At 34.7% G+C, this 26,869-nt stretch overlaps 1 non-coding gene across 1 annotated transcript; it reads left to right on the top strand.

The window, feature by feature from the left end:
* Positions 1-22,698: 22,698 nt before the first annotated feature.
* On the top strand, positions 22,699-22,802 carry LOC121226257 (small nucleolar RNA R71). Its single transcript, XR_005924110.1, has one exon. It is a non-coding gene; the product is annotated as a small nucleolar RNA R71 (small nucleolar RNA).
* The last annotated feature ends 4,067 nt before the right edge of the window (positions 22,803-26,869 follow it).

The following is a 26,869-nucleotide window of genomic DNA, read 5'->3' as shown; positions in this document are numbered from 1 at the left end:
GTTGAGGAGATTGAGGCTAGGCATATTTGACCTTCGAGGAGAAGCCGGTTTAGATTCTAGATCGTGATGTAAAGGTTATTCGGAGGAAGTCTGTCCCATTACTGAAGGTGTTGTGGTGGAATCATAGCATTGAGGAGGCCACGTGGGAGACTAAGGATACGATACATCAGCAGTATCCTCATCTATTCTGATCAGGTAAATTTTAAGGCCAAAATTTTCTTTTAGGCGGGTAGAGTTGTAACGCCCCAAAAATTCTTATCTCTGCTTTAGTGAAAATGTGACCCAACTTTATATCTACTTGAGTGGTTAAGTGTTCTCGGTGTGTGTGTGTGTGACCCCAAGTTCAAGCCTTACCTTTGGTAATTTTTGGTATATTTCTAACTTAAGCCTTATACTTGTTCAGTCGGCTTAAGTTTATTTGTTACTGTTTGATATCATAATGGGCCTGCTGGTCTGGTGGTTAAGTGAAGTGTTAGTCTGCTGAAGGTCTAGTGTTCGAGTCCCTGCGTAAGCAAGGGAATTATTTTTGCTACTGAAGTCGAGTAGAAGTTTGAAGTAACCGGGATTTTGAGTAGTTGTGTGTAGTGGGGATATTGGGAGAAATTTGAGGGATATGGGAGTTATCAGTTATTAGGTGGGGGAGATTTTGTTCTTTTCCAAAAATTCTCTTCCTGCTCCTAAGAAAATAACTGACGTTAGCCCTACTTCTCTGCCGATTTCTTTCTTCCATTTTCTCTTTGTTTTCGTTTCTTTTGTTGACTATCACCTTCGCCTTCGTTAGTTCGATTATCGTCATACGTTCTAGTAAGAGAATTCTTGATACGTTGTAAGTTGTGATGCTAAAATTTTAGACTGGGCTTATATTGACGTTATTGACAACATCATATTGCGAGGATCAAGGCTCTCCTGGTGCTGTTTCGTAGTCAATTAATTTGTGGTGTTGGGGTAAGTGTTGAACACCTTAAAATCGTTGCTGCCGAATTCCAAATTTCTCTTCAATCGTGAATTAGAATTGATTTTGGGGTTTCCTGTGATGGTTTTTAGGTTTTAGTGATCTTAGAAGAGTTCAACATCGAAAAAGAACCAGGTGTGTACCCGAATTGCAAGAAAATGCGTTTTTGGAAAAACCCAAAAGTCTTTCTATTAATGCCACACGGTCGTGTGGTAGGCTGTGTGGTAGGCCATGTGCCATAACACGGGCATGTGATCGACGAGGCCAGGCCGTACGCATAAGACATGACCGTCTGATGGCCAGGTAGTCCGTGTGTAACACACGGGCTAGACTGTTTTGGGCTGTGTGAGCCACACGGGCGTGTGGGTCCACACGGGAAGTCTACATAGGCATGTGAGATTCTAGGCCAAGCCGTGCGGTCCACACGGCCAAGGCCAAATTAGGCCGTATGGACCACAGGGACGTGTAAGCCCACATGGGCGTGTGAGCCCATTTAACTAAAATGTGTTCTAAGGTTGTACAGGTCGCCCAAGTCGACTGTGAACCTACTGTAGGGTCAGTAAGCACTACTTAGACCCTTAAATGCATGAATTGCATGTATGATGTATGTACTGAGCATGATGATTATGTGAATGACTACTGAACTGTATGTATAACTAATATTCATGTGTTAGCTTATCATATACTGTATGTTGCATTGCATTGGGTTCAGATGTTGATAATTGGGGAAAGTGCACTGAAAGGCTCTTAAGCCTACTATCTAGTAGCTCAGCTACAATTTACTGATTATGTGTCGCATCCGGTACTACTTGGAGTGTAGGGATGAGTGGATGTTTTAAACCCTACATGGAGTGTAGTGATGGACGAAGATGGTGTGTAGAGTCTGGTTGGGTAGGACTCTGTTTACTGATTAATGTATATCTGATACTGTTATTGTGATGGGCTTAGGCCGTAATGAATATCTGATACTGAAACTGAAATGGGCTAAGGCCCGAAATGCTACTGAAACTAAAATGGGCTTAGGCCAGACTGCATTTGACTGAAACTGTTATTTAACTATGTACATGTTTTTTGTGGGGATTTCACACTGTGTTTACGTAAACTCACCCCTTTCTATTTTAACTATCCAGGTAATCCTTAGTCTTAGACGGACCGGGTTGGCAGAGGACTCAATGGTGACCATATGTCTATCACACTGTTAAACTTCATTTATGGTTTTATTTCTCTATTCTTATAGGTTATTTTTTATGTAATTTGGGACTTTTGGACGATTTCCTTCATTTCAAAATTTTAACTGTTTCATAAACTTTTGAACTGCAATGAAACCTCAGTTTTATTAAACACAACGTTTTTCCTAAAATCGAACAAGTTTCTTCAAATATCACAGTTTTAAAAGCTTCTGCTACAAATATGTTTTAAAATGAAATAAATTAATGAGAAAACAGTTTTGAAATTGACAAAAGATAAATAGAGGCTAATAAACAGAAACGGCTTAACTTAGTAAATTCGATTTCAAATTCCATTCAATGCGACATCGCCAGATTCAGCCATAACGTCTAGGCCGGGTTTGGCGTGTTACAATACCTTTAGGGAAAGTTTTATGGTGCAATTACAAAATCGGATAGGTTACTTGGCTAATCGAGGACACAATGAGATGTCAATATCCTTATCTATTTGGTTCAGGTAATTTGGAGGATAAAATTATTTTTAGTGGGGGAGAATTATCACACCCCAAATACTGGGTTAGTAGAATCGGGAAATTAAGACGTGAGCTCAAGAGAGATATCAAAATTAGGGTCGTAGTTATTAATTAAAATAATAATAATAGTAATAATAACTGGGTTAATAAATATATGTGTTAGTAGGGATTAAATTGAAATGAATTTTAAATTAAAGGTCAAAATTTGAAAATAAAAAGTTTTAATTGAAAAGGGAGTTAGTTGAAAAGGGGAGGGAATAGGAAGGGCCCCTAGGGGAATAAACCAAAATTTGAAAGTTGGTTGGCTATATAAGAACACCCACCGTCCCTTCCCTCCACATTTCCATTCATTTGAAAAGTTTGTTAGATCCAAATTAGAAGTTTTCTCTCAAAATTCTCTCAATCATTTTGATTTTTTAAGCATCCAAACACATTTTTTCTTCTCAAATTTTAAAAGAAACTCATCCTTTCTCTTATAATTCTCTACTATTTTTTAACATGTTTTTGCTTAAATCGATCCAAATCTCATGGAATAAATAATATATGGGTTTTATAGAATTTTTATAGATCTAATTAGGAATTCATAAGATCTATTGATTTAACGCTTGTTTTTGCTTAAAAATGGTAGATCTCGTACTATTGAGCTAAGTGGTTGTTTTAAAATGATTTTCAAATCATTTTGATGTAATTAAGAGGTTTATAATCTTTGATTAAACAAAACTTCAATGAATATGAATGGACCGAATGAATTTTCTTCTATGAAAATAAACGTGATATCTTGGAAAATGAATATTTGTGGAATTGTGTGAAATTAGATATATATATATCTGTAATTAAACATTAAAGGTGATGTTAGGATGTAAGAAATAGGGATTAAGTCGAGTGAGGGTGAAGAAATTAAAGGATCGGTGATGTGCATGGTGAACTCGCTAGAGAGGTGTGAATGACGAAGTGTTAAGATGTTAAGAAGGTTATTTAACTTTAAATCAATTATGATGTGTATGTTTTTATGTTGTTTTGTGAAGCCATGGATCACGAGGGAGCCTCAACAGGTAGAGACAAAGGCAAGTAGAAGGTGACCTAGGTTCAACAAGAAGTAATGAAATAGGAGGTTAGTGGTCTTGTACACTACAAGGGAACACCAGTTCGCATGCTAATAGAAAGCTTAGGTAGACTAAACACCTATCCTAAGTTCCTAGAGTAAGTGTTTCTATTTATGTGAGCCCTGTTGTGAACAATGATTGTGTGAACTCATGTTGTTATGCAAACCTATGCTATATGCGAACTTATGTTGTTATGTGAACCTATGCTATATGGGAACCCATGATGTTATGCGAACCTTTTTTGTTATGCGAACATATGCTATATGCGAACTATGCCATGCTTAAACTGTGCTATATTGTGTGAGCTTTGCTCAATTGTGAACTTCGCTACCATTTGAAAGCACTACAAAACTACGAGCCCTATTAAAATGTGTAATGTGAATGTGTTAAAAATGATATGTTGGCATTGTGAACACGTGAAACCGTTGGATATCAATGGCATGCCATAGGATTGTGAGTTCTCATTGTTATCATGTGATAGGGCATTGTGGCCAAAAGACAGTGTTTGACAAATAAGGGAATGTATAACATAGCCCTATTCACTGTAAATAGTATGATGTGTTTGGAGATTGTGAACACTTGTGCTACACTTATTAGAGATAGCGCAGGACTTTTTGAGCCATTTGGAGTGTTTGGAAATCCGTTTATCCAATGCATATAATTTTTTATTATGTTTCACAATTACAAATTGTCAATATATAAATACGATGTCCTATGAGTATGTTAATTGTGTGAATTATAAATGTGTGAAATATTATTTGGGTGAATTATTTTATCATACGAGTTGTATTTTGGTGCGAACTGTATAGTATGCTTACTTTTATCATGATTGATGTGTTTACTTGTAGTATGTTTAAGCATTTATTGAGCTTCAATAAGTTCACAATCCTTACTTATACATTGTACAAAAATAGCTCGTGGGATAAGTGGCAAAGTGAACTTTCAAAGTGATCCATCACAAGGAAGATTCCCTGAGTATGTGTTGTGTTTCCAAACCCCAAAAAGTATGGCAATGTGGGAATAGTCCAAGGGGTTAGAGTTAGATTTACATTTTAAATAAATTTTGATGGGTTGTAAATGGACTTTGTGGACATTTATCTTGAATTTTTGGATATTTTATAATAACTTGATTGAATGATTGAATGTTTAGATTGTAATGCATGATGATTGTTTGATAAATTGATGAACTAACGAGTAAATGAAGACTAAAGAGTTCGTCGGGTAATAAGGAACGTCATTATATCTTATGTTGTTTGAATCAAAGTGATGACTTAGTATGTATAAGAAATAGGTTGTACCATGTTGTTTAGATGCCTGTGAATTGTCTAAGTGATACATGATTAGGTAGGTAAAAACACGTTAAGGGTCGCAAGAGTAAGGACTTTGCGAATATTAAAAGGATTGTCATATAGAATAATAAATAAGTTGAAAATTTAATTAATTATGTTAAGGGTAGAGGATCGCCAAAGTAAGTGGGATCGCCAAAGCATGGGGTACGACAAGGTAGGAGGGCATGCCAGATTTAGGTTCACTGGAAGAAGTAGTTTGCAGGGTAGGTTGCAAGTTAGGTGTTCACATGGTAGACTGTGTGCTTGGGGTTCATTTTGGGACCACCGGTACGTCCCGTTGTAACACCCCTATCCCGTAACCGTCGCCGGAATAGGACAAGACGTTACCAGAAATTAGGAATCGGATCAGAACAGTAAAATTTTGAACCTTTTCTTAAATAAAAAGATCATTTATTTATATAACTAATAGACACAAACAAGGATCGAATTTAAAACTTATAAAAGTAAACTTCCATAAGATGCCATATTCGCATGGCTTATATACAATAGTCAAAATATCATTCTATTTATAGTCTATCCTATAATGCCATAAGCTAAGTCCGAATCACATGATTACTACAATAGTAGATAGTGTGACGAAGTGCTGACGATCCCCTAGCTAATAGTAAGAGTCAACGATCTACAAAAATAAATAGAGAAACATAACATTCAAAGTAAGCTTTCATAAGCTTAGTAAGTCTTAAGCAATTTAAACAGTTGAACTTAAAAACAAATCAAATGTTCGAAAGCACATAACACTTTCTGAGGACAATACTATTTGGCTGATTATGCACAAACACATATCATTTTACTCTGTTTATACTCAAACTCATATAAACATAGTATTTACAGGCTTCCGGATTAATGTCAATTCTTTCTAATTTCACTAGTGTATCGTTTCTTACCCACACTTACTTTCAACATTCATAGATAAATAGCATATCGAAAACTATCTTGTAACTTTGCATAATAACAGAATGCACACATATACAAATATACATATGAATTTACAACATCTTTTCATCTGCTTCTCATTACACATTCTTAATTCCCGTCAGGTCAATCTCACATATAATATATATATCACATACCTGAATCACTTAATGTGTAATATGAGTTTCTATTTATCATCTTAGCATAGGATCTCGTAGTCATATACATGCATTATCTATTATACATCTTAATTCAAGTGCAAGCCAAAGATCACAATTTACGTACTATACTCTTATAGTGGCATCGTCAATTATATACTAAAGGAAACTACTTAAAACTTATTTCGGATATATTTGAATGGTTGCGAAATGGCTACTCGGTTACTTTCTCTTTTCCCTTATTCGAAATTGCCCCCATATGCTCTTGAGCTTTTAATTCAACAAATTTTAAACTAATAATTAATCGACTATTCAAATATTATTTTCAGAATATAATACATATATATTCGACTTTCACACATACAGATTATAGTAAGCTTATAAGAAATCAATAAGCAATTCATTAGCGAATTTTTATCAATGTTTACAATATAATCACAATTTCACTATAAGCTGACTTCCTGAGCAACAGTCACTAAATTATTTATAACTAGGGATAAGAAACTCCAAATCAATTTCCGTAAATTTTTCTTGAAAATAGACTCATTTATCTTTTATCCATAAAATTTTCATAATTTTTGGTTTAGCCAATCAACACCAGATTTTTCCTAAATTTTCCCTTGTTTCACTGTTTGACTAATCTGACCACTTTTTACTACGAAATAAATTTCTCATTGTACAGAATTCACAACATGTTCTTGTTTATTTCATTTGAAACTAGACTCATTAAGGAGTCTAAGAATATAAATTTCATCATTTGACTATTTTTATACGTTTTATAGTGATTTTATAAAAATAGAACAGGGGATCTAGAAGTCATTTTGACTCTGTCCCACATTACTTCAAATATCTCATTATCGGAAATTCTTTTTCTTTTATAGTTTCTTTTATAAGAAACTAGACTCATCAAGCTTTAATTGCATGATTTATTCAGCTTCTAACTCAACTCTCACAATTTATGCTGATTTTCCAAAATCACTTTACTGCTGCTGTCCCAAACAAATTATTACTAATTCACTCTTTAACACATCCTTTGCATACATATTATTTAAACATGTGTATCACCAATCAATTTCATTATATATATATCTATAATTTCACTTAAGCATTCAAATCGAACGTAAATGAAGACATTTTTAATATAACAACTCATCAATTGTACAGGGCATTTAATTTGTAAAATCATACTTAATATATATTATGTTTTAGACATTGTAAAATCATCAACGATGCAAGTTACTAAATCAGCATAACAACATCCCATTCGGATAGTATTATTAACCCAAAATCGACAACTTAATTAACACCAATTGGCAGTATAACAACATCTAAATTTAACTGTGAAATCAACAGATTCAGACAGCTACGTTTACTAAATAAAACAGCATATATGGTAGTGCATCGAACAATGAATTTAACACATTCGGAGAGCTGCATTTACCAAATAAAACAGCATAAATGATGATGCTTTGAATAGTGAATCTAACACATTCGAATAGCTTAATTTTAAGCTCACTATCAGTTAATTGGTGAGTGAATAGCATATACAAATGTTGCATTTATAGCATGTTTTAATCAGTTTAAATAAGAGGAATTGAATGCTAAAATTTTCGGCATTCGGACCGCAAATATCTCTTTCAGACAGAGATAAGGTTAACATTTAACAACTAATATTTTTCCTTATTTACAACAGCAGCAGACCAATTACGCCAGAATTTAATGCACTTCCAATACAACAACTACATGCTGAAGAAATAGACATGCATGCGGCAGATTTCAACAGCAACTTATGCATTTATTCATCAAAATTTTTCTTCACTTCTAACTGCAGTATTTTGCTAAAAATATCATGTATTTTAAGCTACTAAACTCTACTTAACAGTCCTATTAGTCGAACATTACTTGCATGTAATAAATATATTTTAAACATAAAAAACTTTACAAAGTTTCCTTTGAAGAACTTACTGAACAGCAGTCGAGCCCACCCTTGAACGATATCCTTCCTCTTCTTGCTGCTACTGAATTTCTTATGGAACCAGCTCCTAATTGAGCTCAAAATTAACATGCAATAGCTTTCCTCTTCCTTCTAATTTAGCTGCCCCAAATAACCCAAATTTAAAACATGGAATAGGTAGCATTCAAACCAATCATCCAAACTATGCATAATTTTTCAAGAATTTCTTAGTACTTACCTCATTATAGCCATCACCTAAGCTGAAAATTTAAGCAAAAATTTCCTTCTTCCTCCCTTCAAGCTACGGCAATGGAGGAGTAAAAATGGATTCCCCTTGGTTTTCCTCCCACTAACTCTTTATCTTATTTTATATATTGAAATGCTAATATAAAACACATATAATATATATTAATCAATATCATGGCCGGCTACTAAAAAAATGGCTAATTTGACATGCAAGTCCACCTTTTTGACAACATGCATTAATAGACCACTTTACAATTTAGCTATCACATTTCACAATTGTCTCACATAAGTCCTATTTAATAAATTTCACATTCAAAGAACAAAATTTAAGGTATGTATCTTTCACACATGCATGTTCACATACAATAAGCATAAAATATAACGGTTAATTATTTTTATGACTCGGTTTTGTGGTCCCGAAACCACTTTCTGACTAGGGTCAAATTAGAGCTGTCACAACTCTCCCATTCTTAGGGATTTTCGTCCCCGAAAATCTTAGTAGCGACTAGGTTAGGATAACGTCCTCTTATTGAATTATGTCCATATAAACATTAGCTCATCAATAACAATTGTAATTCATTACTGCTTTCACATTGATCTATAAAATCACTTTCTTATCTTAAAACAAATACATAAACATTTCTACAAGTATACACATACATCTCATTTTCTTGATTTCATAAGCAATAATCACTTAATTGAATTTATACTTGCATTTCAAACACATATAAATCACATATTAACATGTATAATACATAACATCAACTCACATATTCATAACCCACATTTTCATTCATGTATAAGCTGTAACCTGGCCGAAAGTATACATATTCTTAAACATCCCAATGAATATCCTTTTATAACTTTATCACATTTCAATATTCAACTTAACTCATTTCCAAAAGAAAAGTCAACTTCCATGTACCTGAACATTTAGTTCATTTAGCATATTCAATCATAGTTAACGTTACCCGTATACAGTCGAATAGCCATAAAGCCTAATATAATACACTGGCATGAGATTTATTCTAGCGCATAACTCGTATATCCAAAATTATCAGCATTCATCAAAAATTCTTTCAAACTTTCGAATGTCGAAACTTAATCAAAATAATTTCTTGAACAAGATTAACAAAATAGTGTCCATTCAGCAATAGCACATATAACTTCATATACCGAGAATCTCATAGACTAAATCCATAACACATTTTCAACTAAGCACTTAAGTGTACATATAACATAAATCCATTCCTTAACAACATATCCACCATTTTTTTTCACGTATCCACTTATAACAAAATTACAGCCGAAACAATAATCAATTTCAATTCTACTTCCTACCATTTGTCAATTTAAAGAGCATCGTACTTGTCTGAGTATGTCGTTTACTTTAAGCCATAGTCCAACCATGGTCTTACATGTTATCACATTTTGAGTCGATGCCATGTCCTAGACATGGTCTTACACAACATCTCAAACCAACGTCTTCGTCCCAGACGAGGTCTTACATGAATCTCATTTCACACACTTAGTGCCCACTGACCGATCTCGCACACATAGTGCTCGGTTGAAGAACTTGCACACACAGTGCCTCAATTACCGATCTCGCACAAATAGTGCTCGGTTAAAGGAATTCGCACACACAGTGCCTCAATTACCGATCTCGCATACATAGTGCTCGGTTAAAGGAATTTGCACACACAGTGCCTCTAATCATTCGCATACATAATGCTCATAGTCATTCGTTATTACACATTGAAATGACTTAACCAAGTCTATAAAACATAATATATGTACACTTTAAACGTATTCTTTCATTTAACTTTGAATTCATATAGTAATGAACACTTAAACCTTGCTCGAATCACCGGCATTATGCTAGGCACGATGACCCGAATACACATCACTGGCACGAAGCCTACTAGGCACGAAGGCCCGAATACACATCACCGGCACGAAGCCTGCTAGGCACAAAGGCCCGAATACACATCACCGAGTTTCATGCATATTTATTCACATTTTAATACATTTCATATTGCATATCATATTTGTAATTCACTTACTTCATTTCAATATATACATATCATATCAACTTGACATTATATCATAGATATCATTTACATGTAGGCTCATTCCAAATACATTATTTTCTCTTCAAAGTTCTCATTCACATATATATGTATATATTTCGCCCATTTACATAAAATCCTGAACCAAAATATAACTTCTCATGCGTACAATATACATCACTATTATCCTAATATACTTTTCCATATTTATTTCATAACACATTCAGCAAAATTACTTTGCATTTCAATACTTCAAATGTATATCATACTTCTATTCATACCTTTCTCAATTTTGACACATCATAAGCATGTTTCAATCCTCTCAATAACATCTGCTACAGCTTGATTGGGATCGAAATTCATTATATTATGAAAAACACATTTTAACTATCAGAAATTATTACACTATCATTTTATCACTTTATGGCATGTATAGCTAGACTCACACGTGCTACGTTAGTCCTAGAATCGACTAAACCATAGCTCTGATACCAATAAAAATGTAACACCCCTATCCCGTAACCGTTGCCGGAATAGGACAAGACGTTACCAGAAAATAGGAATCGGATAAGAACAGTAAAATTTTGAACCTTTTCTTAAATAAAAAGATCATTTATTTATATAACTAATAGACACAAACAAGGATCGAATTTAAAACTTATAAAAGTAAACTTCCATAAGATGCCATATTTGCATGGCTTATATACAATAGTCAAAATATCATTCTATTTATAGTCTATCCTATACATGCCATAAGCTAAGTCCAAATCACATGATTACTACAATAGTAGATAGTGTGACGAAGTGCTGACGATCCCCGAGCTAATAGTAAGAGTCAACGATCTACAAAAATAAACAGAGAAACATAACATTCAAAGTAAGCTTTCATAAGCTTAGTAAGTCTTAAGCAATTTAAACAGTTGAACTTAAAAACAAATCAAATGTTCGAAAGCACATAACACTTTCTGAGGACAATACTATTTGGCTGATTATGCACAAACACATATCATTTTACTCCGTTTATACTCAAACTCATATAAACATAGTATTTACAGGCTTCCGGATTAATGTCAATTCTTTCAAATTTCACTAGTGTATAGTTTCTTACCCACACTTACTTTCAACATTCATAGATAAATAGCATATCGAAAACTATCTTGTAACTTTGCATAATAACAGAATGCACACATATACAAATATACATATGAATTTACAACATCTTTTCATATGCTTCTCATTACACATTCTTAATTCCCGTCAGATCAATCTCACATATAATATATATATATCACATACCTGAATCACTTAATGTGTAATATGAGTTTCTATTTATCATCTTAGCATAGGATCTCGTAGTCATATACATGCATTATCTATTATACATCTTAATTCAAGTGCAAGCCAAAGATCACAATTTACCTACTATACTCTTATAGTGGCATCATCAATTATATACTAAAGGAAACTACTTAAAACTTACTTCGGATATATTTGAATGGTTGCGAAATGGCTACTCGGTTACTTTCTCTTTTCCCTTATTCGAAATTGCCCCCATATGCTCTTGAGCTTTTAATTCAACAGATTTTAAACTAATCATTAATCGACTATTCAAATATTATTTTCAGAATATAATACATATATATTCGACTTCCACACATATAGATTATAGTAAGCTTATAAGAAATCAATAAGCAATTCATTAGCGAATTTTTATCAATGTTTACAATATAATAACAATTTCACTATAAGCTAACTTCCTGAGCAACAGTCACTAAATTATTTATAACTAGGGCTACAAAACTCCAAATAAATTTCCGTAAATTTTTCTTGAAAATAGACTCATTTATCTTTTATCCATAAAATTTTCATAATTTTTGGTTTAGCCAATCAACACCAGCTTTTTCCTAAAGTTTTCCTTGTTTCACTATTTGACTAATCTGATCACTTTTTACTACGAAATAAATTTCTCATTGTACAAAATTCACAACAAGTTCTTGTTTATTTAATTTGAAACTAGACTCATTAAGGAGTCTAAGCATATAAATTTCATCATTTGACTATTTTTATACGTTTTATAGTGATTTTATAAAAATAGAACAGGGGATCTAGAAGTCATTTTGACACTGTTCCACATTACTTCAAATATTTCATTATCGGAAATTCTTTTGCTTGTATAGTTTCTTTTATAAGAAACTAGACTCATCTGGCTTTAATTACATGATTTATTCAGCTTCTAACTCAACTCCCACAATTTATGGTGATTTTCCAAAATCACTTTACTGCTGCTGTCCCAAACAGATTATTACTAATTCACTCTTTAACACATCCTTTGCATACATATTATTTAAACATGTGTATCACCAATCAATTTCATTATATTTATATCTATAATTTCACTTAAGCATTCAAATCGAACGTAAATGAAGACATTTTTAATATAACAACTCATCAATTGTACAGGGCATTTAATTTGTAAAATCATACTCAATATATATTATGTTTTAGACATTGTAAAATCATCAACGATGCAAGTTACTAAATCAGCATAACAACATCACATTCGGATAGTATTATTAACCCAAAATCGACAACTTAATTAACACCAATTGGCAGTATAACAACATCTAAATTTAACTGTGAAATCAACAGATTCGGACAGCTACATTTACTAAATAAAATAGCATATATGGTAGTGCATCGAACAATGAATTTAACACATTCGGACAGCTGCATTTACCAAATAAAACAGCATAAATGATAATGCTTTGAATAGTGAATCTAACACATTCGAACAGCTTAATTTTAAGCTCACTATCAGTTAATTGGTGAGTGAATAGCATATACAAATGTTGCATTTATAGCATGTTTTAATCAGTTTAATAAAAGGAATTGAATGCTAAAATTTTCGGCATTCGGACCGCAAATATCTCTTTCAAACAGAGATAAGGTTAACATTTAACAACTAATATTTTTCGTTATTTACAACAGCAGCAGACCAATTACACCAAAATTTAATGCACTTTCAATACAACAACTACATGCTAAGAAAGAGACATTCATGCGGTAGATTTCAACAGCAACTTATGCATTTATTCATCAAAATTTTTCTTCACTTCTAACTGCAGTATTTTGCTAAAAATATCATGTATTTTAAGCTACTAAACTCTACTTAACAGTCCTATTAGCCGAACATTACTTGCATGTAATAAATATATTTTAAACATAAAAAACTTTACAAAGTTTCCTTTGAAGAACTTACTGAACAGCAGTCGAGCCCACCCTTGAACGATATCCTTCCTCTTCTTGCTGCTACCGAATTTCTTATGGAACTAGCTCCTAATTGAGCTCAAAATTAACATGCAATAGCTTTCCTCTTCCTTCTAATTTAGCTGCCCCAAATAACCCAAATTTAAAACATGGAATAGGTAGCATTCAAACCAATCATCCAAACTATGCATAATTTTTCAAGAATTTCTTAGTACTTACCTCATTATAGCCATCACCTAAGCTGAAAATTTAAGCAAAAATTTCCTTCTTCCTCCCTTCAAGCTACGGCAATGGAGGAGTAAAAATGGATTCCCCTTGGTTTTTCCTCCCACTAACTCTTTATCTTATTTTATATATTAAAATGCTAATATAAAACACATATAATATATATTAATCAATATCATGGCTGGCCACTAAAAAATGGCTAATTTGACATGCAAGTCCACCTTTTTGACAACATGCATTAATAGACCACTTTACAATTTAGCTATCACATTTCACAATTGTCTCATATAAGTCCTATTTAATAAATTTCACATTCAAATAACAAAATTTAAGGTATGTATCTTTCACACATGCATGTTCACATACAATAAGCATAAAATATAACGGTTAATTATTTTTATGACTCGGTTTTATGGTCCCGAAACCACTTTCCGACTAGGGTCAAATTAGGACTGTCACACCCGTGGTGTAGCGGAAAAATTATTTCGGTGATCAATAGCCAAGGATCCAAGTATGAGGAATGAATTAGATTGAAATAGGGCTGAAAATGTACATTCTTTACTTAAAATCTGGAAAGGATGTTGCTGATTCGATGTTGATTCCAAGCCACAACGAAAATGTCATGGCCTCTACGTAGTCCACCCCTTTAAAACCGAACAACTACTTTCTCTTAAACTTTTCAGAGAGAATTAAAAATGATTGCTAGACCTTTTAAATTATTAAGTTGCTAACCTAAACACACTAAGGGATTATCATCCTTTTATCCCTTATGATATAACATAGAAAACCTAAGACGATAGTTGATTATGGTTACTAAAGATTTGATATATATTTGATTATTTGATTTCTTGGTTCTCATTTATTTACTTTTCTTTTATTTCCTTTCTTAATATTTTTAGTACAGTTTATTAAAAATATTTCTTTTGATGTTTTGTACTATAATTTGATTAAAGTACTAATTAGATCGATATATGTTTATATTAGAATTAATCTATCGCTCGCCTCCCTTGGGTACGATTCTCAGAGTACTTACCTCCTCCATTGTAACTATATTATCATTTGACTTGTATACTTGCGAATACCACTTTTCACATCTTTTATGTAGGATTTCTACTCTAGACATTGGTACGTCCAAAGGCGGTCAATGAATCAGGCTGTAATATAGTTATAACAGAGTAGATGAGTACTTCGAGGATTGTACCCAAAAGAGGCGAGTACTAAGTTAATTCTAACCTATGCACAAATATATCTAATTAGTACTTTAGAGGAATTATATTATAATCAATATAAAGAAAGATTTTTGGAATTTTTAATAATAATAATAGAAAGAAAAGAAATAAGTAAATAATGAGAAATCAAATAGTAGAATTTATCAAATCTAAACATGGGTGATTAGCTTACTTCAGTAATCATAATCGACTATCGCTTTGGCTTTTCTTATTCAATCAACCAGTCGATACTCTAGCAGGATCTTCTAATATTCCACTAGAATAACAAGTCTATAAGAACTACTTATATTTCAACCTCACAATCCAGACTGTTTCAAGGTTAAGGTATTCACGGATAAACCATACCAATTTTGGGTTAATTCTCACCTTAATGACTTCTTAGGGTTATCAAGCCTAGGGTTTAAGATCTTCCTTCTCTGAACAATTGATCCGCTAAGAGAACCCTATAAAATAGTTAATTAATCATACCTCCACTCGCTCATCCCTCACAGGAGGATTAGTTCCTCATGGATCTCGTAAATAATATAGACTTGATATATAGAGTAGACATCAAAAATAATTCAAGAATATAGAGTTTAGAAGAAGCCTGATTTTTATTGAATAGAATGTTGAATCCTCATAGAGTTTGATCAAATGAATAAATATGATCTCTTTCACAAAAGAAAATAACAAAACTTCAATAAACCTAAAGTCTAAGAAAAGTGTAAAACTAGGAATAAAATTATACACTATGAAAAGCTATCCATAACATGTGTTAAATAAGCCTATTTATAGACTTTAGAGTGGCCATCGTCCTTAACCCTAGGTTAGTTTTTGTCGTCCTTAATCCTAGGTTAGTTACCGTCCTCGTGCTTAATGTTTGATTGTGCAGACCAAAACACCCCTGACTCGTAATTATTTCCCATACAGAGGTGATGTCGTGACAAACAAAGTCTTGTGTTGCAACATTGAGGGTAGTATACTTCATCTTTAAGGTGTCTTCAGGGGTGTGTCGCGACATCCCTAGGCTTTGTCGCAACATCAAAGGAAGTCTTGAAATCCTTCTATTTTGCTCCCTTTCTTGCAACCTCCAGCTCTCTATGTTGCAGCCCAATGACCAGTATTGAGTTAACACGCCTTCTAATAGTTTCTTGCACGCTCACAAAGTATATTAGCTCACCCTTATGCCTCATTCGGTCCTTAAAGTCAAAAAAAGACTCAAATTACACAATTTATTGAATTTAGATAGAATTACTAAAACTTAACAAAAGTGCTTGTATTCAAGCTCCTAAAGTGCGAAAACTAGTTTAATCTGCTTCATTGAATTACAACAGATCAAACTCCCCCACACTGAAGTCAATGCTTGTCTTCAAGCAAAAAAACAAAAATAGTAAATTAAAAGAAGACCCTCGAGCAAGTATGGTACATATATTAGCTTTGGAGACATTTGTTTCAAATCACTATACATCTTAGTACTCCCGAGATGAACAGATAAGAAACCATTGTGTGCATCGTGCAAAATTTTCTGTACAAGCTCTGGATTTTTTGGTACACAAACTCTACCTCGAAACAATAAAAAATCATCTGTTCCAATTTAAAACTCTAAATCCGAAGTTAACTCACACTGTACTCGATTAGCTTTCAATTCAATGTCATATTTCTGAGCTTCACAGATTTGCTGAAGAAACACCGGTTTAGCTTTTAACTCAGCTAAAATCAAGCCGTCATTAGACAATGTCAACTGTGTATTCATCGCTCTTAAAGCAAATAAAGACTTTCTACTCAAAGCATCCGCGATAATATTTGCTTTTCCCGGGTGATAATCTATTACTATCTCATAATCCTTTATCAATTTAAGCTATCTTTGTTGTCGCAAATTCAAATATTTATGAGACATCAAATACTTCAAACTCTTGTGATCAGTAAAAATATGACATTTTTCACCGAATAAATGGTGTCGCCAAATCTTCAATACAAACAGGATCGCAGCCAACTCCAAGTCATGTGTCGGATAATTCTTCTCGTGCGTCTTTAACTGTCTGGAAGCATATGCTATCACTTTGTCTTCTTGCATTAAAACACATCCTAAACTGTTCAAGGACACATCACTAAAAATTACAAACTATTTACCCAGTTCAGGCTAAACCAAAACTGGTGCTTTGGTTAACAATGCTTTCAACTGATTAAAACTCTGTTGGCATTTATCAGACCACTCAAATTTCACATCTTTCTATAACAACCGAGTCATTAGTGTAGGAATCATCGAGAACCCGTTTACAAAACGCCTATAATAGTCAAATAATCCTAGAAAAATTCTAACCTTCGATATATTTCTTAGTGGTTTTTAATCAACAACAGCTGAAATCTTACTTGGATCAACTCGGATGCCATCTGCCGATACTATATGTCCTAAAAATCCAACTTCCCAGAGCCAAAATTCACATTTGCTAAATTTAGCAAATAATTATTTATCTCTCAAAGTTTGTAACACAATCCTCAAATGCTCGGCATGTTCAGACTCATCTCGAGAGTAGATCAGAATATCATCAATGATTACAATAACAAATCTGTCTAAATACGATTTGAAAATTCTATTAATCAAATCAATGAATACTGCAGGAGTGTTAGTTAACCCAAATGGCATAATAAGAAATTCATAGTGTCCAACCTGGTCCTGAATGCAGTTTTCGACACATCCAAATCTTTAACCCGCAATTGATAATAACCAGAAGGCAAATCAATCTTAGAGAATACTATGGCACCTTTTAGCTAATAAAAAAAATCATCAACTCACGATAATGGATACTTTTTCTTGATCATAAATTTGTTGAGTTGTCGATAATCGATACATAATCTCATCGATCCATCTTTCTTCTTGACAAATAGAACTGGTGCACACCAAAAAATGAGAAACTAGGTCATGCAAAACCTCTATCCGTTAACTCTTGCAACTGAGCTTTCAACTTTTTCAACTCTGTTGGAGCCATTCTATACAGAGCTATCGATATTGGTGATGTTCTCGGTACTAACTCAATAGCAAATTCAACTCTCTAACTGGTGGCAACCCAGGTAACTCTTCTAGAAACACATCTAGATATTCACAAACCACTGGCACTGATTCAATCTTCGATTCAGACACTTTTATATCCATTACATAAGAAAGGTAAGCATCGCAGCCTTTCCTCGCATATTTCTGAGCTAGCATAGCTGATATCACAACAGGTAGCCCACTCGAATCATCGGATTCAATACGAATAATTTCACTATTCTAACATTTCAACTCAATAGTCTTTCGTCTACAGTTTACAACAGCATTATGCAAAGTCAACCAATTCATACCCAAGATTACATCAAATTCATCAAATCGTAAAAGTATCAGATTGATCAGAAAATTGTAACCTCGAGTCATCAAGGGATAATTCTTACAAACTTTATCAACTAGAACATACTGGCCTAAAGGATTCAATACTTTAATCACAAATTCAGTAGACTCAATAGGTAAACCCTTACTAGACACTAATTTCATACAGACATATGAATGGGTCAATCCAAGATCAATTAAAGAAATTAAATCAGTGTCATAAAGAGAAAGTACCAGTGATAACAGATGCATCATCACGAGCACGAATAGCGTAAGCTCTGGCTAACGCTCGGGTTTTAGATCTCATAGTAGAATCCTTTGTTGCACCTTTGCTACTATTCATATTTTCAATATTTCGAGGTGGTCTCCCCCTAGCAATTGTATTACTCGACCTTGTAGTAAAAAATTTGTCTTTCTCAGGTAACTGAGGGCAATCACGAATAAAATGCTCTTGCGAGCCACATCTGAAACAAGCATTATTATTCATCCAACAATTTCTAAAATGTTGTCTTCCACATTGTTGACACTCAGGTTTGTTAACTTTGACACTATCAAATCTCAATACTGAAGTAACTTAAGCTTTTGGACTCATGTGTTGCTTTCCACGATCACTGTTGGAACACCCCACTGAAGCAATTGAATGATTATAAGAATCCTTTGATTTCTTTGACAATGAATGATATGATTTACCCATTGACCTCTTTCTTGAATCTCTAGCCTCAGAATCGAATTTTCTTTTCTCTTTGCTAAGCTCATCGGCTTTGCAGGCTCTATCTTCCAAAATAAAAAATTCTTTCAGTTCCAAAATTCTAACTAAAAGCTTGATATCCTCATTCAACCCGTCTTCGAACCACTTACACATCATTTCTTCAGTGGAGACGCATTCTCAAGCATACTTACTCAGTCTCACGAATTCTCTTTCATACTCGGCTACAATCATACGACCCTATTTCAACTCTAGAAATTCTTTATGCTTTTGATCAAGAAAATAGTAACTTATATACTTTTTCCTGAACTCGGTCTCAAAGAATTCCCACGTGACTTGTTCTCTTGGTACAACAGATATCAAGGAATTCCACCACTAATAAGCTGAATCTCTCAGAAGAGACACAGCACATTTAACACACTCAGATGATGTACAAGACAACTCATCAAAAACTCGAATCGTATTTTCAAGCCAAAACTCAGCTCTCTCAAGATCATCATCAACTATAGCTCTAAACACTTTGACCCCATACTTTTGAATTTTATCAACAGGTGGTTTGCTTAAACATACGAATTCTAGGACTTGAGAAGCTACAGGAATTGATTGGGGAATAGTTGGGGGTGGAGGTTGTTCAGTAGCCAGATTCGTTCCGAAAAACTCAGAAAACCACTCATTCCTCGTTTAGAAGAAGTATTCTTTGTCCTCTCCTCCTTGACCCTCAAATACGGGTCTCGAACTAGATGGAACTACTCTGTGAACGAAGGTTGGCACATTACTTTCTACATCATCAGAGTCCACTCGATTGGAATCTATTATTATATGAAAACATGATTTAAAACTGTCAAGAGATATCATATTATCGCAGGTTAAATGTGGCATGTATAGCTAGACTCAAACACACTATGTTAGTCCTAGAATCGACTAAATCATAGCTCCGATACTAATAAATGTAACACCCCTAACCCGTATCCGTCGTCAAAATAGTGTTACAGAGCATTACTGGACTTATCTCTTAAACAATCATACATTTCATATTCATTTCTCATATCCAAACAAAAACAATTCAAATTCAGTCATATAGTCCCTAACACGAGCCCTCGGGGCTTAAAATAAGCATTAAAAGTCATTCGAGATTAAATCGAGTACTTAAGAAATTTATAGAAAAACATGGAAAATTTTCAAAGTGCAGGAGACACATACCCGTGTGGCCAGGCCTTATGTTTCACACGGCCAAGAGACACACACATGTCACAGGTCATGTGAACATTCGAAATGGGATTAGATGGCCGTGGCCCAGCCCGTGTCCAACCCCGTGTAACTCACTGACTTTGGTCACACGGCCAGACCACAAGCCCGTGTGCCAAGACTTGTACCCTTTGAAATGGCCTTACACACTTGTGTGCCAGGCCGTGTGCTAAGTCGTGTGAATATTTAAGGGTATACTAACTTGTGCCACACGGTCAAGCCACACGCCCGTGTCACCTAACTGTGTGTCACACACGGCTGAGACACACGCCCTTGTCTCTACCCATGTGGACAAAAATAGGTCATTTTCCAAGCTTATTTCTCACCCAAAGTGGTACCATTATACACATAACAAATAGTATATGACCATAACATCAAAAGGTATCCAAACCAATCACAACTAAGTCTATATCATGCAATTTCATTACCAACAATCCTAAGTTCTTTGGCATCTCAAATGATCATTTTAAAACATGCCAAAATTTCCTCCAAAAACTAGCTAAATGGTCAATTACATGTATGCACTATCTTAACTAAAACTTAACATGCGTATACATTCTCAATTACAACCATTTGCTACCTTACATACCAATTCACAATGAGGCAATCACATAGCAATTATAAACCATATACCAAAGGGCGAATTACACCTATTTACATATCAAAATATATACCATTGTTTAGCCACATCAATAGCTAAAACATAACAAATCATATAGGCTTTCATTAACCAAATGACCTATACATGCCATATAACCAAAATACATTAAGTCCAAAAGTACCAAAATAAGAGTTCGATAGTGTGATGCAATCTCCAACAACTTCCAAAATAAGTGAGCTTTCGAATCACTATAAAACACGGAAAAATAAACAAAGTAACCAATTAAGTTTAGTAAGTTCGTATAGTTGCAAATATAACTTACTAATCAACCACAATTAAGCATGTAATTTAAATCATAATGAAATTTAATTTAGTGTCATTAGCTTAACATATAATCACCAAGAAGTTAATTATGAAATTACAAATCTCATAGATTCAACTTCCACATGATTCGTGTACATACCTGTACTGGTCTATCGAACTCATATACTCTCATAATACCGCTGTGCCCATTGAACTATTTGGAATAATATCGGATACTCAAGAATCTCACAAACAAAGTGCCAATACAAGATCAAGACCATCTCTATCTCATATCACATATAGATGCTCACTCTTGAGCTATCACTAGCTTTGCTCACGCAAGCTGATGGTCAAGACGTAGCTACACAGTGTTGCTCACACAAGCTGATGGGTAACCGCAACACATGCCGAAAAACTCAGCCACCGGTAGAATGTACGGGACCAACACCCAAAACACAGTAACCCCTAATGACATATCATTTGTATCCTATCTATTCCTAAGGTTCAATCAGGATCCAAATAATTGACTATACCTCGTAGAGAATTATCGTAGTATCGTATCATCCCAATTGTATTAATTAAGCATATATGAACACATATAATTTAAATCTTATTAATATACGAACTTACATCAAATAAATACGAAAAAATCAGCTGATCAATCTACTACTTTGTTTTTCCCTCGCTCTAATTCCGAACATGGCTTTTCTTGATCTATATAATCAAATTTAACCACTTTAATATTTACTCTATTCAATTCAATCCAATTTCATATTATGGAAAAATTACCATATAAGGGCCTTCAATTTAAAGCTCTATACCTATTAGACACCTTTAGCTATTAGAACACAACTTCTGCACTTTACGCGATTTAGTCATTTTTAACAAATTAAGCATGTAAACGTTAAAATTTCTTAACAAAATTTTTATACAATCATACTATCATAATGTAGACCTCAAAATAATAATAAAATAAATATTTCCACTTGAAATTTGCTGTCTCGAAATCACTATTTTGATTTCACTAAAAATGGACTGTTACAGTTTATCTCCACCATATATAGATGTTGTACTATTTGAAGACTCAATGCGATTAAGTCTATCCACTAGTAGTTGATATCTGTCATCCTATTGGACAGCCTTTACAATATATGGTCTCTAGCCATATATATCATTCAGTTGGCCACTGGTAGGAGTTCATCGTCATATTTTCTATTCATTCATACGCATCCTCGTACATTCGGTTCATTAAGGCTCCTCCTACGACTCCATCCAATCCTAACCTTGCGTGTACATCCAACCCATTATAAAATATTTGTAGTCATAACCACTCTGGCAGTCCGTAATGTGGACATTTTTGAATCAACGTCTTAAAATGCTCCCAAGCTTCATGAAAACTCTCTCCCTCTAACTGCTTAAACATAGTAATTTCCTTTCTTAGTTGGATCGTCTTGCTAATGGAAAAAACTTTTGTAAGAACTTTTCTGCAAGTTCGTTTCATGTTGTGATAGACCCTAGTGCCTACGAATCTAACCAAGAAAAGGCATTACCAATTAAGGAGAAGGGGAACAATCGAAGATGAATAGCATCATTGGTGACCTCGTTATATTTGAAAGTGTCATAAAGTTGGAGGAATCATTAAATGTTGTCTTAGATCTTCTACTATCGTTCCTCGAAACTACTAATTATTTTGGATCATCCAGATCATAGCTGGTTTAGTTTCAAAATTATTGGTCGTGATAGTTGGCCTCATTATACTCCCTTGAACTATATCCATATTTGGTTACATGGGAATTCTTTCAAGAGGAATTCTGAAAGAAATATATCAGTCAGCTGTTCATCAATCAGAAACGTAAAGAATTTCTTGAGTTGAAATAGGCGCGAATGTCAGTGAAAGAGTATGAGGTAGAATTTGTCAGGCTCAGTAAGTATGCCCGAAAATGTATTTCCTTTAAGGCTATTATGGGTAAAAGGTTCAAAGATGGAATGAATGAGGACATCCGACTATTAGTTGGAATCTTGGAACTAAAAGAATTTGTTGTATTGATTGAACGAGCTTGCAAAGTTGAAGATCTATGTAACGACCTGAATTCTGGGCCTAGAAGTATTGGGCCTTGAGCATGGGAACCGTTAGTAGGCGGCTTATAAATATTTTAGTTAAGAAAGAAAATGACACAAATTGCATGTATGGTGTGGTGGTTAAGTGAATTGGGTGTGTTTGGGGATGTTTGAAAAGTTCTGGGTTCAAATCTAGGCTTTAGCAAAATTTTAGTTTTTCCCTTAAGTGAACCTGGCTTTAGCTTGTAGGCCTTATAAATATTAATGGTTAAAATTTATCACAAGCAGGGAGTATTTATTTTGTTAATGTGGCGGCAAGTGTTTGAATTGGATACAAACTCTACTAAGGTGGTTGTGGAAGTGGTTAAAAGGAGAAATCAAGGAATTTGAAAAGGGTGGTTATGGATATGGGGGAGAGTTGGGTGGAGAGAATCATGGATTTTAAAATTGGAGAGTTTGAAGTCGATTGGGGAAATTGAATTTGCAAATTCGGCTTAGGGGGTTTGGGGAGTGCATGTACAGCAATTTGAAAGTGTATAGGTGCCGAATTCTCTTTTTGGCATTTGGGGTTGTTTTTCTTTTTTGTGTTTTGGTTTCTTTCTCTTCTAAAAGCCAAATCTAGTATCTCTCTCTCCTCAATTTTAGTTCATCGGTCGGTCAAACTTTGCCTTTCTTCTTCTTCCCCTCTTTTATTCTTTCGGTTTTACTCTCATAGCCGAACCTTTTATTTCCTTTTCTCAACAGTTCTTCTATTGTTCCTAAGGTTTGATTAAGTCGAATTCAACTTCTTCTTTACCCTTTTACTGTTTCTTTTCAAAGGAGCCGAATACATTGCCCTTCTCATTACCTTGGGTTTGCGTCTGTTTAGGCATTTAGGCTCTGACAAGTGACCGACTATTTCTTCGTTCTACCGTTTCTATTCTTGCATCTTAACTCCGTTCTTGATTCTTTTTGTATTGTTTTTCTCTAATGAAACTGAATGATTCAGTTTAGGGTTACTGACTCTTTGACTCTTCTCATGCATTTGGGTTCTAAAATGTTCGTAAGCGTTCAAATCCCTCTTTAACATTCAATTGGTAACTGGGGTAAGTGGGATTATTTTGGCTGAATGTCCATTAGCCTTTTGTTTATTCACTCGGTGCTAATGGATTCTTTTGGTTAACTCAGCTTCTCGACAGAAAGAGTGTAGTTGTCATTCGATTAGCATAATAGACAGAACTGTAGTCGTCAAGGGTGAGTGGTAAGTGTTGGTTTGAGATAAAGTTTTTATGAACCTTATCGATTAGGAAGTTGACAAGTATGCATCAATGGATTGTAGGTTGATCGCGGGTGGGTTAATCTTCTTCTCGCTTAACAGGTGTGTAACCGTATACCATGTTCGCTAATTGACTGAAAAGCCAAAAGTATGTGTGTGTAATCACACCTTTTTTCTGTTGTAGGTCAGCAAGAGCCGAAAAGCCAAAACTTTGGCATTTGAGGCCTCACGAGCGTGTGAATGCCCGTGTGGTGAACCGGACACACAAAGCATGAGCGATAGTCTGTAGAGGTCACCACGAATGCTCTTGTGGACTTGGGCCTCAATGGGCCCGTGGGCCCACATGTGTAAATCTAACTGTAGGTGGGAAATAGTTGAGCTTCTCATGTCATGTGCATGTCGTAGGCCATTCTAGGCCACGTTGGGCTGAAATGGGCCGTGTGGGCCCAATGGGCTTGTGGGCCCCACACAGATTAAATCCACGATAAGTGATAAATATTGAATTGGGCTATGAGGGTCACATAGCCGTAATTGAGTTTGGACTAAATGGGCCACAAGAGCATGTGAGCCCACTTGGGCTGAGTAATGGGCCCTGGGCCATTTACACTGTTATGATCATTTATGTTATCTGTGTCGTTTGAAGTGACTGTAAACATTCGGAGAGGTCGTTATCTGAGCTGGAACCCTAAAATAGGTAAAATGAATGTTATGCCCCCAAGGGAAAAATGACTAAAATGCCCCTACATGTTATATGGTTGTTATTTATGCCATTTATGGTATGTTGCATTCTTGTGATATTATGCTACATGGGGAACGGGATCATTGATTTGGAGGAAGTATATGATTTGTTAGGGTCACATGGTCACTTGAAGATTGTGGATCCACCGATGGCTTAAAGCCATTATGTGATTGGCAGTTCTGCTGCGAAATTGGTTAGTGCAAAAACCAGTGCTACATCAGGAGTGTAGGGATGGGTGGGTCGATTAAATCCCACAAGAGTGTAGGGTTGGATGGGATACGGAGTGCAGGGTTGGTTGGGTATTTATGCATTGCATAATCCGATTCTGATTGTGACTTGGGCTCATGCCCAACTGAGGCTACTATGGGCTAAGGCCCAAATTGATGTGACACATGCTTTAGGATCAATGAGGGTTGTACACACTGAGTTTTCATAAACTCACCCCCTCTTTTAAATTTTTCAGGTAATCTTCAGTAGGCAGTTTGACGTATGGGAGGACTCGGAGGTGGCCACATTACGAACGGCTTTAAATTTTTGCATTTTCCTTTACATTACTTAAATTATTTTCTCTTTGGGTTTTTGATGTAATAAGGCCTTTTCTCTAATTTTCTAGCTTTTAATTTTGAGGTTATAACTATTATGATTTATTTCTATTAAAGGTAGAGTGCGGTTTTCCAAAATGATATTTGTTTTCAAAACATCACGTTTTCGCAACATTGTTGAATTGCTTCCATAGCAAACATGTTTTTTTTTTAAAGTAAGGCTGGTTTAAAATGGTTAACAAATAATTAAGTTGACTTTAGAATTAATAAGATAAAGTTTTTCGAAAAAGTTTTTTTATGTGACATGCCAGATTCAGCCATAACGTCTAGGCTGGGTTTGGGGTGCTACATTTAGGGGTACCAGAGTCAAGATGCAAAACTTGGCTGGGAATTGGGCCTTAGTTTTTGGATTTTAAAGTTATTTATAAATGATTTTTAAGCATTTTGAAGGATTTTTATTGTGTGGTTCAACGAGTCTCCGGCGTCAAACCAAGTAAGTTCTCCTGATACTGAAATCTATTTTAAACTGTTATCCTATAGATAGTTACTGGGCTTACTTTAGATGATAGACTATACTGAGACTATTTAGCTAGAGTAAACTGAAAAACTATTGGAAACTAAAACTGTAGCGAGCCTGTGATTGCGAAAACAACTCTTAACTACTACTGTCATAAAATATCTGCTTAATTACTGAAACTATGAGTTAAATTGCATAAAATTTCTTAACCAGATTATACGCGAGGTGATAATAAGCACTAGAAGGGGTGCAAAAGGCCGCGACAAAGGCTATAGAAGTGTCAGGGTTGGATCTTCGGCGTCGGTTCACATGCCCAACATGGAGGCGAGAGAAGCACCAGCTTCACCGGTACCCGAGACAGGGTCGTATGATCGAGCAGCTGGGGACAACGACCGAAGCA

This window comes from Gossypium hirsutum, chromosome A03 (genome assembly GCF_007990345.1).
Source record: "Gossypium hirsutum isolate 1008001.06 chromosome A03, Gossypium_hirsutum_v2.1, whole genome shotgun sequence".
Classification (NCBI taxonomy): domain Eukaryota; kingdom Viridiplantae; phylum Streptophyta; class Magnoliopsida; order Malvales; family Malvaceae; genus Gossypium; species Gossypium hirsutum.
This window is presented reverse-complemented; position numbering and strand designations above follow the sequence as displayed.